The sequence below is a fragment of the Zalophus californianus genome, chromosome 8 (assembly GCF_009762305.2).
Source record: "Zalophus californianus isolate mZalCal1 chromosome 8, mZalCal1.pri.v2, whole genome shotgun sequence".
NCBI classification, from domain to species: Eukaryota; Metazoa; Chordata; class Mammalia; order Carnivora; family Otariidae; genus Zalophus; species Zalophus californianus.
This window is the reverse complement of record NC_045602.1, coordinates 137157212-137175965: the sequence shown is the minus strand read 5'-3', so window position 1 is coordinate 137175965 and position 18754 is coordinate 137157212. Positions and strand designations below refer to the sequence as shown.

Sequence of the window (18754 nt, the reverse complement as noted above, 5' to 3'; positions counted from 1 at the left end):
TCTTGTTTAAATCATTTCATACATAAGTCTTATTCTTCCTAGAACTATCAAATTTAGCGCCTTGCCAAAAAAAAATATTGTAGGATTGCACCTCAGCTTCAGCAGCACAGTCGTGTATGTCCTTGAGAAACTGAAATGCAATCTTTTAGGCCAGAACAGCGTTAACATCTGATGAAAGCTCTAAGAGAGTGTCGGGTATGGGATAGTGATTCTTTCAATGCTTACTGAATCCTGTGTGTGGAGTAATGAGTGTGTTTCTGCCTTCCCCTGGTTATGTCCCTCACCCCGTACAAAGCCTTGCACTTACGGGAAGGAATGTGGATGTTAAAGGATGTGCTTGTTAAATTTAATTGGAAATCCAATAGTGATTGATTGATAAGGTTTTCCATCTAACACCATACTCTAAAACCCTGTTTAAGAACAATTCAAGTAAGATGATCTGTTTTTATCTTCCATGTGGTGGTTTACTAAACAATCCCCATGCTTTGCAGATCGGTGACTCCACAAAAAGCATTCCTAGCATTCTTCTTCTCTACTAAAAAGTGGCAAGATGAGAGATCGGTACTTTAAATTCTGAAGTGCTTGTCTGCTGTAGCCGTTTGTGAATTGCTTCCTATTTCATGCAAGCATCCAATGATCTTATCATTTAAACTTATAATTCACGTGGAAATGCTCGAAAAAGCCTCGGATACATTGTCGATGACTGTGCTCAGTACCGCGCCGACACGGCCTCAGCCTAACGTCCCCCAGGAGTCTGAGGTTTAAGGAAGACAGCGGACGCCCGCACCGCCTGCTTCTAGGAAACGGGGTGGGGGCGCGGCGTCGGGGGCGGGGCTCCAGGTGGGCGTGGCCAGCGCCGCAGGGGGCAGTCCCAGTAAATTGGGCAGCGGGGCGCGGGGCTCCAGGGGGACCCGCCTGGCCTCGCTAGGCCATCCTCTGTGGGCCGCAGCGTGGGCTCCGTCGGGGGGAGTCGGGCCCTCACACCCTCGCAGGTTCGGCAGGTGTCCCCAGGTTCTCGCGACCCCGTCCAGCCGTCGCCATCCAGGGTGTTTGTGGGCGGCCCGGAGGTCTCCCCGGGACCCGCCCGCGCCCTCCTGCCCTACTGGCCAGAGTCCTGCAGAGAGGCAAGTGGGGCGCCCGGGCGCGTCCGCACCGCGGGAGGGCAGTGCGGGGCCAGGCAGGGACGCCGGCACCTCCTCTGGGGCGGGGGCCGGGGCAGGGGTCGCGGCCGCAGCGCGGCAATCCACTTACCCGGCCCGGCCCCGAGCCGCGCCCACCGCGGCGCCGCTAGCTTCGGCCTCTGGCGACCCCTGCGTCGCCGACGGGTACGAGGGGCGGAGCCTGGACTGCGGGCCGCGCTGATTGGACGCGATTCCGAACGCACGCGGCGCTGATTGGGCGGGCGCTTCCCGCCCACCGTCGGCCGCCTGAAGAGCCGCGGCGGTCGCGCAGGCCAGAGACGCGACTCGAGGCGGCGGCCGTAGCGGCGGCTCTCGGGGCCGGACGGGGAGGCCTCCTCCAGCCGCAGGTAGAGCCGGGCGCCGGGCCGGGCCTCTCTGACAGCGGGGCTGCGTGGAGGGGGGCCGCGACGCCGGGCCGGTCTCCGGCAGCGGCGGGTGGGCGAGCGGGCGGACGGCCAGCCTCTCGACGGTTGAGGCGGAGCCGTTGTGGAAACGGCTGGGGCGGCCCGGCGGCGGGGCCGAGGGGACGACTCCGGCCGGGTGGGCAGGGCGGGCCTCGCACCGGTCGCGGGGCAGGCAGGGGCCGGGGACGCGGATGGGGCGGGGCGGCGGGCGTGAGCGGCTGGCAGCGGGCTGTGGGCGGGGCGCTCTGGGCAACGTGGTGCGGACACGCCGGCCGGCCGCCGCAGGTGTGGCGGGTCCAGGCCCCGCCCCCGCCGTCCGCGGTTGGCTGGGGCGGCGGGGCGGGGCTTGCGGCGCTTCCACCTGCGGCGGCCGCGGGGGCTCCGCAGGCTGAGCTCGGAGCTGGCCCTGCCTCCCGCACCGCAGCCTGCGTTCCTGAGCGCCGCCGCGCCGGGCTCCTAATAAAATGGCTGTGTGTGCCGGACTCCGCGGCGAGGCCGTCACGGTGTTCGCTGAGCTCAACGGCGGGTCCTTTCTAGTGAGGAGGGAGGCCGGTGTTTCTCCCTGGTCCTCGTCCGGGGTCCAGGTTGGCCTCCTGTCCGCGTTTGTAAACATGAGCGGTCGGTGCGGTGCTGGAGCGCGGACCTTGTACTGATCCACTGGGCTTTGGGGGAAAAGGGTGCGCCTCCTATTTGTCAGGTTGTCGGGTCGTTGTCAAAGCCCTAATCCTTGTATTTGCCTGCATATATACGCATTCATACCCTCACATTGAATATAATTGTATTCAAAATGTACTGATTTGAGTATATTTTCATCAAAAGCATGAAATAGTGTAAAAAAGATTTTAGCCCAGGGTTCAAAGCTTGCTTAGACCGAAGCACAACCCCACAGGCCTCTTGGGTAAGTCTGAATCTGTGCTGCGTTTCTTAGGTCATCTCCTGTCCCTTGTTCTGTTGCATAGCGCTTCTTAAGGATGCTTTAGCTTGTTTACTCTTGGTGTAGATGAGTGTATGGCTTTTGTTTCCTTCTAGAGTTATCCTTAACCTCTCAATCGCAAATATTTCACCTGTCCAGTGAAGGGTGCTAAGTTTTTGGTTCTGTCGAAGCTAGTATGTGGTCAGCCTTGGGAGGGAGGGGGGACTCCCTGAATGGTTTATTTTCCTTACTTTTTTTTTTAAAGATTTATTTATTTATTTATTCATTCATTTGAGACACAGAGATAGAGAAAGAGAGAGCATGAACAGGTGAGGGAGAAGCAGGCTCCCCGCTGAGCCAGGAGCCCGAGGTGGGGCTCGATCCCAGGACCCCGGATCATGACCCGAGCTGAAGGCAGACGCTTAACCATCTGAGCCACCCAGGTGCCCCTATTTTCGTTACTTTCAAGTCTGCCTAATCAATTTTCCTTTTCCTTGGCCGACTTCTTGCAGGAAGGTAGTCTGGGAACTAAACCATTCTCGTTAGCATTTTTGTGTCTCTTGGCCATAAGTAATTCTGTGCTATATTTCATGTCTTCGTAAATTACCTGTTAAATTCAAATTCATATTGTTTTAGTTGTGAAGACAGAAAAGTGTAATGAAGTGGGCCTGCCTGTCCCTGCAGTTGCTGGCCCTAGGAAAAGAGTACACATTGATGTCCCAAAAATATATTTTAAGTATTTAAATTTTTAATCAAGTTTTCACATTGTGAAATAAAATGTTCTAGTCTTTTACAAACATCATTGCAACAAAGTAGACCAATATGTGTAAAGCTATTTTCATGACTGAATGCTGGAAAAATATCAAAGATAACTGAATTCACTTATTACGGATATTTGATGATTGGTGAATTTTGAATAAGTAATAAAATATTTACCTATAAAATCAGAAATTAGTATATAGTCCATAATTTTATTTTCATTTTAACATAATTCATTCATTCAAATTCATAATTAACATATTACAATCAAGACTTTTGTGTTCTATAGACAGTATGATTTAAGCATTAAAACAATATGTAATTGTATTCAAAATATACTGATTTGAGTACATTTTCATCAGAAACATGAAATAATATAACAGATTCTTTTTTTTAGGGGTGCTTGGGTGGCTCAGTTAAGTGTCCTTGATCTCAGCTCGGGTTTTAATCTCAGGGTCATGAGTTCAAGCCCTGAATGGGACTCCACAATGGATGTGGAGCCTAATTTAAAAGAAATTTTTTTCCTTTAAAATTTTTGGAAATATTAAAATCTCTTAAGATTAAGTATGCATTATTAATGAACATTTATCTTAAATAAAATTATTTAAATAATACTGAAGCTATTTTTAATAATTAAACTTGTTAAATGTTTTTATAAACATAGTCACCATCCTAATGTTTACTTCTCCTCTGCCATTGTAGAATCCATATTGTGTTCATGCAGTTTATGTCTAGATTTACATGTGTACAAGCTAATAGTGTGAATGGCTTAGAACTACAAAATGTTCCTCAGTCACCATGTGCAACTGTTGCAAATACTGTGTACTAAGTTGCTAGTACTTCCAGAGCCACAGGTTGGAATGCAAAGAAAAGCAGGAAAATGGACATTTGGCACGATTAGGAAGCAGTTCATTATGCAAGAAGCAACTGTATTTTTTTTTAAAGATTTTATTTATTTATTCATGAGAGACAGAGGGAGAGAGAGAGAGGGAGAGAGAAGCAGAGGGAGAAGCAGGCTCCCAAGGAGCAGGGAGCCCGATGCGGGACTCGATCCCAGGACCCTGGGATCATGACCTGAGCCGAAGGCAGACGCTTAACCATCTGAGCCACCCAGGCGCCCCAGCAACTGTATTTTTGCTCTGCTAGAGGAAGGATTTGGCAGTGAATTAATGTATTTTCTCATACCTGACCACTTAGGTTTCTCAAATTCTACCTCCATTCTAAAGCATAGAGAAGAATGTCAGTATTGGCACAACCTACAACCTTCTCAGCATTGTTTTGGCCTCCTCTTACCCTTAAACTTTCTCTTTAAGAGATTTATTTAGGGATGCCTGGGTGGCTCAGTCGGTTCAGCGACTGCTTTTGGCTCAGGTCATGATCCCAGGGTCCTGGAATTGAGTCCCTCATCGGGCTCCTTGCTGGGCAGGGAGCCTGCTTCTCCCTCTGCCTACTGCTCCCCCTGCTTGTGCTCTCTTGCTCTCTCTCTCTCTGGCAAATAAATAGGTAAAATCTATTTTAAAAATTAAAAAAATAAGATCTATTTAAAAACAAATAAAATAAATTCAATAAATTAAAATTTAATAAATTAAATAAAAATAAAAATAAATATTCCAGAGAGAGAATGAGCTCTGGGGGGGCGGGCAGCACGGGCAGAGGGAGAGAATCTCCAAGCCAACTCCCTGCTGAGCATGGAGAGCCCTAAGAGGGGCTCAATAGCATGACCCATGCGATCATGACCTGAGCTGAAACCAAGAGCCAGATGCCCAAACTGACTGAGCCACCCAGGCACCCCAACTTTTTTTTAATAGAAGTTTTCTAACATATACAAAATAAACAATAGTGTAATTAACTGAAGTCCCCTTTCAAAGGCATAGTCAAGGAAAATGTTTCTCTGGGGCCTGAAGGTTTGAGTTACAAGAATGAATGTATGTGTTTATGGTTAAAGGACTTGCTGGGCCGGTTGTGGATTCTGAGTGAATAAAGATTCCTGTGTGCTCCTTAATAAAATTGTGTGTGTGTGTGTGTGTGTGTGTGTGTGTGTGTAGGAGAGAGACAGTGATGTACAAAAATTCCTATTTTTATGCTTTGTGTTTTCCATGTCTTAAATCCTTCTGTATTGCAAAGTCATAGAGCTATCCTCCTGTATTCCCTTCTAGTAATTTTTAAACATTTACTTATTACATTGGGTAATTAATGAATCTATAGTTTATTTTTGTGAAAGTGGGAAATAGAGGTATAATTTTTTTTCATATGGTGAGTCGGTTTTCCTAATACCATTTATCAACTAGTTTACCTTTTTCCCTCTGATTTATAAAGTCTTATATATACATGAACTTACAATATATGTTTGAGTATGCATTTGGACTCTTCTGTTTTACTGATCCATTTATTTCCTATTCTTAACACTTTTTTTTTTTTTAGTAATTGTGACTTTGTAAAATGTCTTAATATCAAACAGGATGATTATTCCCTTTTTTACTTTTTTTTTTAATTTTAAATTCCAGTATAATTAATGTATGTTATATTAGTTTCAGGTATACAAGATAGGGACTTAACAGTTCCATATATTAGGGCTCATCACAATAAGTGTAATCTTAATTCCTTTCACCTATTTCACCCATCCCCCTACTCTCCTTCCCTCTGGTAACCAACAGTTCTCTATATTTAAGAGTCTGGTTTTCGTATTTTTCTTTTTTCTTTGTTTATTTCTTAAATTCCACATATGATTGAAATCATATGGTATTTGTCATTCTCTGACTGACTTATTTCACTTAGCATTGTATTCTATCTGTCTATCCATGTTGTACAAATGGCAAGATTTCATTCTTTTTTATGGCTGAGTAATACTTCATTGTGTAGCTACACCACATCTTCTGTGTCATTCATTTATTGATGGACACGTGAGTGTTTCCATAATTTGGCTACTGTAAATATTGTTGCAGTAAACATAGGGGTGCATATATCTTTTCAAATTTGTGTTTTTGTATTCTTTGGGTAAATAAACAGCAGTGGAATTACTGGATCATATGGTAGTTCTATTTTTACTTTCTTGTGGAACGTCTGTACTGTTTTCCAGAGTGGCTGCACCAGTGTGCATTCTCATGAACAGTGCACAAAGGTTCCTTTTTCTCCACATCCTCACCAACAATTGTTTTTTTTTTTTTGAAGATTGTATTTATGTATTTGCCAGAGAGAGAGAGAGCACAAGTAGGGGGAGCATCAGGCAGAGGGAGAGGGAGAAGCAGGCTCCCCAGGACTCGATCCCAGGACCCTGGGACCATGACCCGAGCCAAAGGCAGATGCCGAACGACTGAGCCACCCAGGTGCCCCAACAATTGTTTCTTGTGTTGTTGATTTTCACCATTCGAACAGCTGTGAGGTGATATCTCATTGTGGTTTTGATTTGTATTTTCCTGATGATGAGTGATGTTGAGCATCATTTCATGTGTCTGTTGGCCATCTGTATGTCTTCTTTGTAGAAATGTCTGTTTATGTCTTTTGTTCATTTTTTTAATTCTACTTTTTAAATTATATTTTTAGTTGTATTTTTTTTAGTATTGAGTTGTATAAGTTCTTTATGTATTTTGAACACAACCCCTTATCAGATATATCATTTGCAAGTATCTTCCGCCATATTCAGTAGGTTGTCTTTTTGTGGTTGATTGTTTTCTTTGCTGTGCAGACTTTTTATGTTGATGTAGTCCCAATAGTTTTTTTGATTTTGTTTTCTATGCCTTAGGAGACCTATCTAGAAAAATGTTGCTATGGCTGATGTCAGAGAAATTACTGCCTGTTCTCTTTTAGAATCTTTATGGTTTCAGGGTTTACATTTAGTTCTTTAATCCATTTTGAATTTTTGTGTATAGTGTAGGAACGTGGTCCAGTTTCATTGTTTTCCATGTGGCTGTCCAGTTTTCACAGCACCATTTGTTGAAGAGACTGGCTTTTTCCCGTTGTATAGTCTTGTCTCCTTTGTCATGGATTAATTGACCATATAATTAATCATGGATTTATTTCTGTGATTTCTGTTCTTTTCTGTTGATCTATATGTCTGTCTTTGTGAAAGTACCATACAGTTTTGATTACTACAGCTTTGTAGTATATCTTGAAATCTGGGATTGTGATACTTCAAGTTTTGTTCTTTTTCAGGATCGATTTGGCTATTCTGGGTCTTTGTGGTTCAGTCAAATTTTAGGATTATTTGTTCTAGTTCTGTGAAGATTGCTGTTGGTATTTTGACAGGAATTGTATTAAATCTATAGATGGCTTCGTGTAGTATGGACATTTTAACAGTATTTGTTCTCCCGGTTCCAATAGCGTTCCATTTATTTGTGTCATCTTCAGTTTCTTTCATCAGTGTTTTATAGTTTTCAGAGTAAAGGTCTTTCACTTCTCTGGTTAAGTTTATTCCTAGGGATTTTATTATTGTTGGTGCAAATGCAAATGGAATTGTTTTCTTAATTTCTCTTTCTGCCACTTCATTATTAGTGTATAGAAATGCAACAGATTTCTGTATGTTGATTTTGTATCCTGTGACCTTACTGAATTCATTTATCAGTTCTGGTAGTATTTTAGTGGAGTCTTTAGGGTTTTCTATGTATAGTATCCTATCATATGGAAATAATGAGAGTTTTATTTCTTCCTTACCAATTTAGATTGCTTTTATTTTTTTCTTTTCTGATTGCTGTGGCTACGACTTCCAGTACTGTGTTGAATAAAAGTGGTGAGAGTGGACATCCTTGTCTTGTTCCTAATCTTAGGGGGAAAGCTCTAGTTTTTCACCATTGAGTATGATGTTAGCTGTGCATTTTTCATATATGGCCTTTATTATGTGGAGATATGTTCCTCTAAACCTCTTCCCTTTATTTTTGAATAGTATTTTTTGCTGGTATAGAATTATGGTTTGTAGTTTTTTTTCTTTCAGCACTTTGTAATTTCTTCCTTTCTTACTCTCTTTCTTTCTTTTTAGCACTTTGTAATTTCTTGTAGTGTCCTTGTCTGGCTTTGGTATCGGGATAATGCTGAGTCACGAAGTGAGGTTGGAGGTATTCCTCCTCCTCTGTTTTTGGGAAGAGGTTGAGAAGGATTGGTTTTAGTTCTCTAAATGTTTGGTAGAATTTACCAGTGAAGCCATCTGGTCCTGGACTTTCCTTTGTTTTTGATTACTGATTTTGTCTCCATACTAGTGACTGATCTGTTCAGATTTTCTATTTCTTCATGATACAGTCTTATATCTCTCTAGCTTATATGTTTCCTCTAGGTTTCATTTCTTCTAGGTTGTCCAATTATTGACATGTAATTGTTCATTGTCTCTTAGGATCCTTTATATCTCTGTAATTTGAATTGTAATGTTTCTTTATGATTTTGAGTCCTCTTTTTTTTTCTTGTTAATTCTAGCTAAAGAGTTGTCTATTTGTTTATCTTTTTAAAAATCCAGCAATTTTCATTGATGTATTGTCTTTTTAGTCTGTCCTTTATTTCCACTCAGATCTGTGTTATTTTCTTCCTTCCATTAACTTTGGGCTTAGTTTTCTCTTCTTTTTCTAGTTGCTTGAGGTGCAAAGGTAGGTTGTTTGTTTGAGATCTTCCTTTTTTCTTTTACTATAAACATTTTTCACCATAACCTTATCTTTTAAAACTGCTTTTGCTATACTCGATAATTTTTTTGCTATGTTGCTTTTCCATATCATTTGTCTTCAGGTATTTTTTTTTATTTATCCTTTGATTTGTTGGTTGTTCAGAAGCATGTTGTTTTATCTTCACATAATTGTAGAATTTTTGGTTTTCTTCTTGTAATTGATTTTTAGTTTCATATCCTTGTGGTCAGGAAAGATGCTTGATATGATTTCAGTTTTTTAAATTTATTAAGACTTGTGTTGTGGCCTAACATATGATTTATGTTGGAGAATTTTCCATGTGTGCTTGAGAAGAATGTGTATCCTGCTGCTGTTGGATGGAATGTTCTGTAGATGTCTGTTAGGTACATCTGGTCTAAATATACGGTAAGTCCAGAACTGGGCGGAGCAAGATGGCGTAGGAGTAGGAGACCTGGATTTCATCTGGTCTCAGGAATTCAGCTGGATAGGGATCAAACCATTCTGAACACCTACGAACTCAACAGGAGATCGAAGAATAGAGTAGCAACAACTCTCTGAACAGAGAAGCAACCACTTACTGGAAGGTAGGACGTGCGGAGAAGTGAATCCGAGGCGATATTCGGGAGGATAGACAGCAGGGGAGGGGGGCCTCCGTCGGCCGCTTCTGGCAAGTGCTAGAGAAACGGAGCACAAAATCGGACCTTTTAGAAGCCGGCTTCACTGAGGGACATCGCTCCAGTGGCTAAGCGGGGGGTGGAACCCTCGCGGGACAGTGAGGTCTCAGGACCCTCGGGGTCACAGAAAGACCGGGGGTGCCTGAGTGCGGCAGAGCTCCCAGGTATCGCAGCGGGGAAGCCGGCTGCAGAGACGGAGCTGAGGCGCGGGCTCTCAGCTCGGGGTGGCCATAAACCGTGATCCGCAGCCCATTCGGGACACTGCTCCTCCAGCAGGGACCCAACAAGCGGCAGAGCCGGGGACACTCCCGTTCCTCCCCTGGGAGGAGCGGCGCGGGAGCGCACCGCGGGGATCTGCTGGGTTTGGAGACCCCACATGGGGTCGGGTGCCAGAGATAGAAACGCTCGGTCACAGGCCGGGTGAGCACGGAGTGCGGCCGGAGACCGGGGACACGGGAGTGACTGCTTTTCTCTGGGGGCGCACTGAGGAGCGGGGCCCTGAGTTCTCGGCTCCTCCGGGGGGAGAGAATGGGAGGCCACCATTTTCACCCTGGTCCTCCAAAGCTGTACCGAGAGCTTGCAGGGAACAAAACCTCCTGAGAGCAAACCCAAGCAGCTTGCTTAGCCCGGACCGACAAGGGCGGGGCAATTCCGCCTCCAGCAAAGACATTTGGGAACCACGGCAACAGGCCCCTTCCCCAGAAGATGAGCACGAACAGCCAGCAAGCCAAGACCAAGTTTACCGATCAAGGAGAACGGGAGAACTCCAGCGCTAGGGGAATACTGCACATAGAATTCATGCCTTTTTTACCATGGTTCATTAGTTTTTCAAAGTTAATTTTTTTAACTGTGTTTTGGTGTTTTTTTTGTTGAATTCTTCTTTTTCCCTTTTTCAACCAACATCCTATCAATCCCTTTTTTAAAAGAACATTTTTTATTTTTCATTTTTAGAGTCATATTTTATCCCTTCATAGTAGTTACCCTTATTTTTGGCATATATATATATATATATAAGTTCTTCTCTTTTTAAAATTTTGATATACGGTTTCTTCTAACAGATCAAAATATACCCTAAATCACTAGCGTATGGCTTTGTTCTAGTCTCCTGCCTGATCACAGTGTCTCCCATTTTTTTCTTTTCTTTTTTCTTTTTTTAAATCTTCTTTCTTCTTTCAAACAACTTCTTATCAATTCTGTTTATAAAACCTTTTATAATTTTCGTCGTTACAATCATCTTCCATCCCTTCATTGTATCAACTCTTCTTTTGTACATATATAAGTCTTTCTTCCTTTAAAATTTTAGGAGGCACTTTCTTCTAACAGACCAAAATACACCCAAAATCTAGTGTGTGGCACTGATCTCTGCACTAGCCTGATCATATTTGATCATATTCTGTTTTTTTGTTTTGTTTTGTTCTGTTTTTGTTTGTTTTTATCTTTTCCTTTTTCTTTTTTTTTTCTCTTTCTTTTTTTTTTCTTTCCCTTTCTTTTCCCCTGGTTTCAGGTCTTTTCTGATTTGTATACAGTATGTTTGCTGGGGACGTTGTTAACCTCTTAGGATTTTGTTCTCTCATTCATCTGTTCTCCTCTGGATAAAATGACAAGACGAAAAAAATCACCTCAGCAAAAAGAACAAGAGGTAGTACCGTCTGCCAGGGACCTACTCAGTACGGACATTAGTACGATGTCGGACCTAGAGTTCAGAATCATGACTTTAAAGATACTGGCTGGGCTTGAAAAAAGCGTGGAAGTTATTAGAGAAACCCTTTCTGGAGAAATAAAAGAACTAAAATCTAACCAAGTCGAAATCAAAAAGGCTATTGATGAGGTGCAATCAAAAATGGGGGCACTAACTGCTAGGATAAATGAGGCACAAGAGAGAATCAATGATATAGAAGACCAAATGATGGAAAATAAAGAGGCTGAGAAAAAGAGAGAGAAACAACTATAGGATCATGAGGGCAGAATTCGAGAGATAAGCGATACGATAAGATGAAACAACAGTAGAATAATTGGGATCCCAGAAGAAGAAGAAAGAGAGAGAGGGGCAGAAGGTATATTGGAGCAAATAATAGCAGAGAACTTCCCTAATGTGAGGAAGGAAACAGGCATCAAAATACAGGAGGCACAGAGAACCCCTCTCAAAATCAGTAAAAATAGGTCAATACCCCGACATCTAAGAGTAAAACTTATGAGTCTCAGAGACAAAGAGAAAATCCTGAAAGCAGCTCGGGAGAAGAGATATGTAACCTACAATGGTAGAAACATTAGATTGGCAACAGACCTATCCACAGAGACCTGGCAGGCCAGAAAGGACTGGCATGATATATTGAGAGCACTAAACGAGAAAAATATGCAGCCAAGAATACTATATCCAGCAAGGCTGTCATTGAAAATAGAAGGAGAGGTAAAAAGCTCCAGGACAAACAAAAACTAAAGGAATTTGCAAACACAAAACCAGCCCTCCAAGAAATATTGAAAGGGGTCCTCTAAGCAAAGAGAGAGCCTCAAAGCAGCATAGATCAGAAAGGAACACAGACAATATACAGTCACAGTCACCTTACAGGCAATACAATGGCACTAAATTCATATCTTTCAGTAGTTACCCTGAATGTAAATGGGCTAAATGCCCCAATCAAAAGACACAGGCTATCAGATCGGATTAAAAAACAAGACCCATCTATATGCTGTCTGCAAGAGACTCATTTTAGACCCAAAGACACCCCCAGATTGAAAGTAGGGGGTGGAAAACCATTTACCATGCTAATGGACACCAAAAGAAAGCTGGGGTGGCAATCCTTATATCAGACAAAATAGATTTTAAAACAAAGACTATAATAAGAGATGAAGAAGGACATTATACCTTACTTAAAGGGTCTATCCAACAAGAAGATCTAACAATTGTAAATATCTATGCCCCTAACATGGAAGCAGCCAATTATATAAGGCAGTTAATAACAAAAGCAAGGAAACAAATTGACAACAATACAATAATAGTGGGGGACTTTAACACGCCCCTGACTGAAATGGACAGATCATCTAAGCAAAAGATCAAAAAGGAAATAAAGACTTTAAACGACACACTGGACCAAATGGACTTCACAGACATATTCAGAACATTCCATCCCAAAGCAACGGAATACACATGCTTCTCTAGTGCCCATGGAACATTCTCCAGAATTGATCACATCCTAGGTCACAAATCAGGTCTCAACCGGTACCAAAAGATTGGGATTATTCACTGCATATTTTCAGACCACAATGCTTTGAAAGTAGAACTCAGTAACAAGAGGAAAGTCAGAAAGAACTCAAATACATGGAGGCTAAAGAGCATCCTACTAAAGAATGAATGGGTCAACCAGGAAATTAGGAATTTAAAAAATTCATGGAAACCAATGAAAATGAAAACACAACTGTTCAAAATCTTTGGGATACAGCAAAGGCAGTGCTGAGAGGAAAGTATATAGCAATACAAGCCTTTCTCAAGAAACAAGAAAGGTCTCAAATACACAACCTAACCCTACACCTAAAAGAGCTAGGGAAAGAACAGCAAAGAAAGCCTAAACCCAGCAGGAGAAGAGAAATAATAAAGATCAGAGCAGAAATCAATGAACTAGAAACCAAAAGAACAGTAGAACAGATCAACGAAACTAGGAGCTGGTTCTTTGAAAGAATGAACAAGATTGATAAACCCCTGGCCAGACTTATCCAAAAGAAAAGAGAAATGACCCAAATCCACAAAATCATGAATGAAAGAGGAGAGATCACAACCAACACCAAAGAAATACAGACAATTATAAGAACATATTATGAGCAACTCTATGCCAGCAAATTAGATAACCTGGAAGAAATGGGTGCATTCCTAGAGATGTATCAACTACCAAAACTGAACCAGGAAGAAATAGAAAACCTGAACAGACCTATAACCACTAAGGAAATTGAAGCAGTCATCAAAAATCTCCCAACAGGGTGGGAGGGATGGGGTGGCTGGGTGATAGACATTGGGGAGGGTATGTGCTACGGTGAGCGCTGTGAATTGTGCAAGACTGTTGAATCACAGATCTGTACTTCTGAAACAAATAACGCAACATATTTTAAGAAAAAAGAAAAAGAAGAAGATACCGGAGAGGAAGAATGAAGGGGAGTAAGTCAGAGGGGGAGACGAACCATGAGAGATGATGGACTCTGAAAAACAAACTGAGGGTTCTAGAGGGGAGGAGGGTAGGGGGATGGGTTAGCCTGGTGATGGGTATTAAAGAGGGCACATTCTGCATGGAGCACTGGGTGTTATGAACAAACAATGAATCATGGAACACTACATCAAAAACTAATGATGTAATATATGGTGATTAACATAACAATAAAAAAAATCTCCCAACAAACAAAAGCCCATAGCCAGAGGGCTTCCCAGGGGAATTCTACCAACCATTTCAAGAAGAATTAATACCTATTCTCCTGAAACTGTTCCAGAAAATAGAAACGGAAGGAAAACTTCCAAACTCATTTTATGAGGCCACCATTACCTTGATCCCAAAACCAGACAAAGACCCCATCAAAAAGGAGAATTACAGACCAATATCCTTGATGAACATGGATGCAAAAATTCTCACCAAAATACTAGCCAATAGGATCCAACAGTACATTAAAAGGATTATTCACCATGACCAAGTGGGATTTATCCCTGGGCTGCAAGGTTGGTTCAACATCCGCAAATCAATCAACGTGATACAATACATTAACAAAAGAAAGAACAAGAGTCATATGATCCTCTCAATAGATGCAGAAAAAGCATTTGACAAAGTACAGCATCGTTTCTTGATCAAAACTCTTCAGAGTATAGGGATAGTGGGTACATACCTCAATATCATAAAAGCCATCTATGAAAAACCTACAGCGAATATCATTCTCAATGGGGAAAAGCTGAGAGCTTTTCCCCTAAGGTCAGGAACACGGCAGGGATGTCCACTATCACCACTGCTTTCAACATAGTACCAGAAGTCCTAGCCACAGCAATCAGACAACAAAAAGAAATCAAAGGCATCCAAATTGGCAAAGAGGAAGTCAAACTCTCACTCTTTGCAGATGATATGATACTGTATGTGGAAAACCCAAAAGACTCCACCCCAAAACTGCTAGAACTCATACAGGAATTCAGTAAAGTAGCAGGATATAAAATCAATGCACAGAAATTAGTGGCATTCCTATACACCAACAAGACAGAAGAGAGACAAATCAAGGAGTCGATCCCATTTACAATTGCACCCAAAACCATAAGATACCTAGGAATAAATTTAACCAAAGAGGCAAAGGATCTGTACTCAGAAAACTATAAAATACTCAGGAAAGAAATTGAGGAAGATACAAAGAAATGGAAAAACGTTCCATGCTCATGGATTGGGAGAACCAACATTTTGAGGATGTCAATGCTACCTAAAGCAATCTACATATTCAATGCAATCCCCATCAAAATACCATCCACTTTTTTCAAAGAAATGGAACAAATAATCCTAAAATTTTTATGGAACCAGAAGAGACCCCGAATAGCCAGAGGAATATTGAAAAAGAAAAGCAAAGCTGGCGGCATCACAATTCCAGACTTCCAGCTCTATTGCAAAGCTGTCATCATCAAGACAGTATGGTACTGGCACAAAAACAGACACATAGATCAACGGAACAGAATAGAGAGCCCAGAAATGGACCCTCAACTCTATGGTCAACTCATCTTTGACAAAGCAGGAAAGAATGTCCAGTGGAATAAAGACAGTCTCTTCAACAAATGGTGCTGGGAAAATTGGACTGCCACATGCAGAAGAATGAAACTGGACCATTTCCTTACACCACACACAAAAATAGACTCCAAATGGTTGAAAGACCTAGATGTGAGACAGGAGTCCATCAAAATCCTAAAGGAGAATACAGGTAGCAACCTCTTTGACCTCAGCCGCAGCAACTTCTTCCTAGAAACATTGCCAAAGGCAAGGAAAGCAAGGGCAAAAATGAATTGTTCGGATTTCATCAAGATAAAAAGCTTTTGCACAGCAAAAGAAACAGTCCACAAAACCCAAAGACAACTGATAGAATGGGAGAAAATATTTCCAAATGACCTATCAGATAAAGGGCTGGTATCCAAAATCTATAAAGAACTTATCAAACTCAACACCCAAAGAACAAATGATCCAATCAAGAAATGGGCAGAAGCCATGAGCAGACATTTTTCCAAAGAAGACATCCAAATGGCCAACAGAAACATGAAAAAGTGCTCAACATCGCTCGGCATCAGGGAAATCCAAATCAAAACCTCAATGAGATACCAGCTCACACCCGTCAGAATGGCTAGAATTAAGTCAGGAAACGACAGATGGTGGGGATGTGGAGAAAGGGGAACCCTCCTACACTGTTGGTGGGAATGCAAGCTGGTGCAACCCCTCTGGAGAACAGTATGGAGGTTCCTCAAACAGTTGAAAATAGGGCTACCATAGGATCCAGCAATTACATTACTGGGTATTTACCCCAAAGATAGAAATGTAGGGATCCGAAAGGGTACATGCACCCCAATGTTTATAGCAGCAATGTCCACAATAGCCAAACTGTGGAAAGAGCCAAGATGTCCATCGAGAGATGAATGGATAAAGAAGATGTGGTATATATACACAATGGAATATTATGCAGCCACAGAAAGGAATGAGATCTTTCCATTTGCAACGACATGGTTGGAACTGGAGGGTGTTATGCTGAGTGAAATAAGTGAATCAGAGAAAGACATGTATCATATGACCTCGCTAATAGGAATTTTTAACCTCAGGAAACAAACTGAGGGTTGCTGGAGTGGTGGGGGGTGGGAGGGATTGGGTGGCTGGGTGATAGACATTGGGGAGGGTATGTGGTATGGTGAGCGCTGTGCAAGACTGTTGAATCACAGATCTGTACTTCTGAAACAAATAATGCAACATATGTTAAGAAAAAGAACAACAAGATAGCAGGAGGGGAAGAATGAAGGGGAGTAAGTCAGAGGGGGAGACGAACCATGAGAGACGATGGACTCTGAGAAACAAACTGAGGGTTCTAGAGGGGAGGGGGTGGGGGGATGGGTTAGCCTGGTGATGGGTATTGAGGAGGGCACGTTCTGCATGGAGCACTGGGTGTTATGCACAAACAATGAATCATGGAACACTACATCAAAAACTAACGATGTAATGTCTGGTGATTAACATAAGAATAAAAAATTAAAAAAAATATGAGACTAACACATAGGGTAACTCCAATCTTAAGGCACTTTAAAAAAGATACTCTTCTAAGTCCTCTGCTTTCATAGTTTTGTTGGTCAGCTATCAGTCTTATTGATACTACTTAAAAGTAATCTTCTTTTACTCTCTGGTAGCTTTTAATGTTTTTGTCTTTCTCAGCAGTTTCTGTAGTGCACCTGAGTATAGTTTTCTCTTTCTTTTTCCATCTGGGGTTAATGGGGCTTTTTGAATCTATAGTTTGATATCTTTTATTGGTTTTGGGAAATTCTTTGTCATCATTTCCTAGGAATTATTTCTGCCCCATTCACTATCTCCAAGGTTTCAGTGCCAGATACATAGGGCTTCAAACTTGTCCTTTGTGTTGTTCTATCTTCTAGTTTCCCTCCTCCTATTTTTGTGTATCTTTGTTTCTTTCTGGATTTTTTTTTTCTGATATAGCTTCTATTTCTATAATTTTCATCTATATGTCTTTCCACTTTATTCTTATTTTGTTAATTGACTATTTTTGTTTCTAGAATTATATGATTCTTTTTCAAATTTTCTGTGGCCTTCCTTACTCCCCACCCTAGTTTCTGGTTATTTGCCAAAGTTCTCAGTGTTTCTGAATAATCTTTATGTACACAGTATTTATAGTTACTTTAAAGTATTTGTTTAATAACTTTACCATCTGGAGGTCCTATGACCCTGGTACTTTGGGCTACCTCTGCTGGTCCTCATGTTTTCATAGATTCATCCAAGTCTATGGATTGCACTTTAAGTATTGCTTTGGTTGCATCTTAAAGGTTTTTGTATGTATACATATTCACTTAAATATTTAGTCTTTTCCATCTTTTTATATCCTGCAAAGGAACATATTTTAGTTTCCAAGTAAAGGGAAAGTTTGAAGCTAACTTTGTAGCTGATTTCTAAATTTATTGTGAGAACAGGGTATCTATTACGTTATTCTTTTGCATGCTTTTGTTTGTTTTTGCTTTTGTGAGTTAAGATTTTCTCTTTTATTATTCAGAAATAACCTCACAGTGTTTGTAAATTTGTCTTCTTTGGTATTCTGTGGACACTTTAAATGTGTGGATGTCTGTTTTTATTTTGGGAAAGTTCTTGGATGTTATTCAACTGTTGCTACCCCATTATTTTTTTTTTATAATTTTTGGAATTCTTATTGGGTAGATATTGGAATGTCTGCATCTGTCTTTCATATCTCAACTTTTACTTGTATGCATTTTATCATTTCATTTCTTTGTGATATTCTGTATCATATCACCCAAGAAATAGTTCCTCCTGCAGACAGTTACCCTCTTAAGCTTCAGGCTTATGAAAATAGTGCCAGTAGTGGATGCTTAAGGTTCTAGCCTACATTGTTTCTCAGTAATCAACCTTTTGTTTGTTGACCTCCAGTATTTACTTCTTACCTCTGTATTTGAGATAATACTTTTCATATCCCTCCCCCCACCCCATTTTCTATCTAGGAAGCAAGTCTATATATGTTAAAATCTTGTAACAGTGTGTGATATGACATTCTCAAACAGAACCAGTCTAAATTTCTATTTCTGTGATGGCCTGGGGAGAATTAAGGAAAGAGTGAAGCCAAGTAGAAAATAGGCAAACCCCTTCTTTGGAATTTGGGAAGCAAAGAGTAGGTCCCTGAGTTTCCAATATTTTCTGGGTCAGAGCTCTCTGAGTCAGGCAAAATGACAGAATGACTACCAGCTATTTAGAGATCTTAGAATCATTGTTGGTATACTGAAATTCCCAGCTAGCCATGGGCCTAGAATTGCCCCTTTAGTATATAGGCCAAAGCAGACAAGCACAACCAGATGGGGCATAATCATAGCTAGGCCCTGAATAGGTTTGGATGGAGCAGTTGGACTTCCCAGCTACTTAACTGTGGAGGCTGGCCTTGGTCATTTTCATCCCCTCACAATAACCCAACCTACATTTTACCAGTCCCATGTTTTGGATCCCACTTACCTGTATTTTGGCAA

The 18754-nt window shown here is 41.6% G+C and overlaps 1 protein-coding gene across 6 annotated transcripts in view; it reads left to right on the top strand.

Annotated features, from left to right (window-relative positions):
• The first annotated feature begins 1426 nt into the window (after positions 1 to 1426).
• SYCP2 (synaptonemal complex protein 2) overlaps positions 1427 to 18754 on the top strand; it is a 101005-nt gene continuing 83677 nt past the window's right edge. For 4 of the 6 annotated variants that reach the window (XM_027623503.1, XM_027623505.1, XM_027623504.1 and 1 more), the window contains exon 1: positions 1427 to 1528. The gene's annotated coding sequence lies outside the window, so the exon portion shown is untranslated. Of the gene's footprint in view, positions 1529 to 2365; positions 2484 to 18754 lie in introns of those variants that run through there. The other 2 variants (XM_027623506.1, XM_027623502.1) reach the window with 2 other exon arrangements.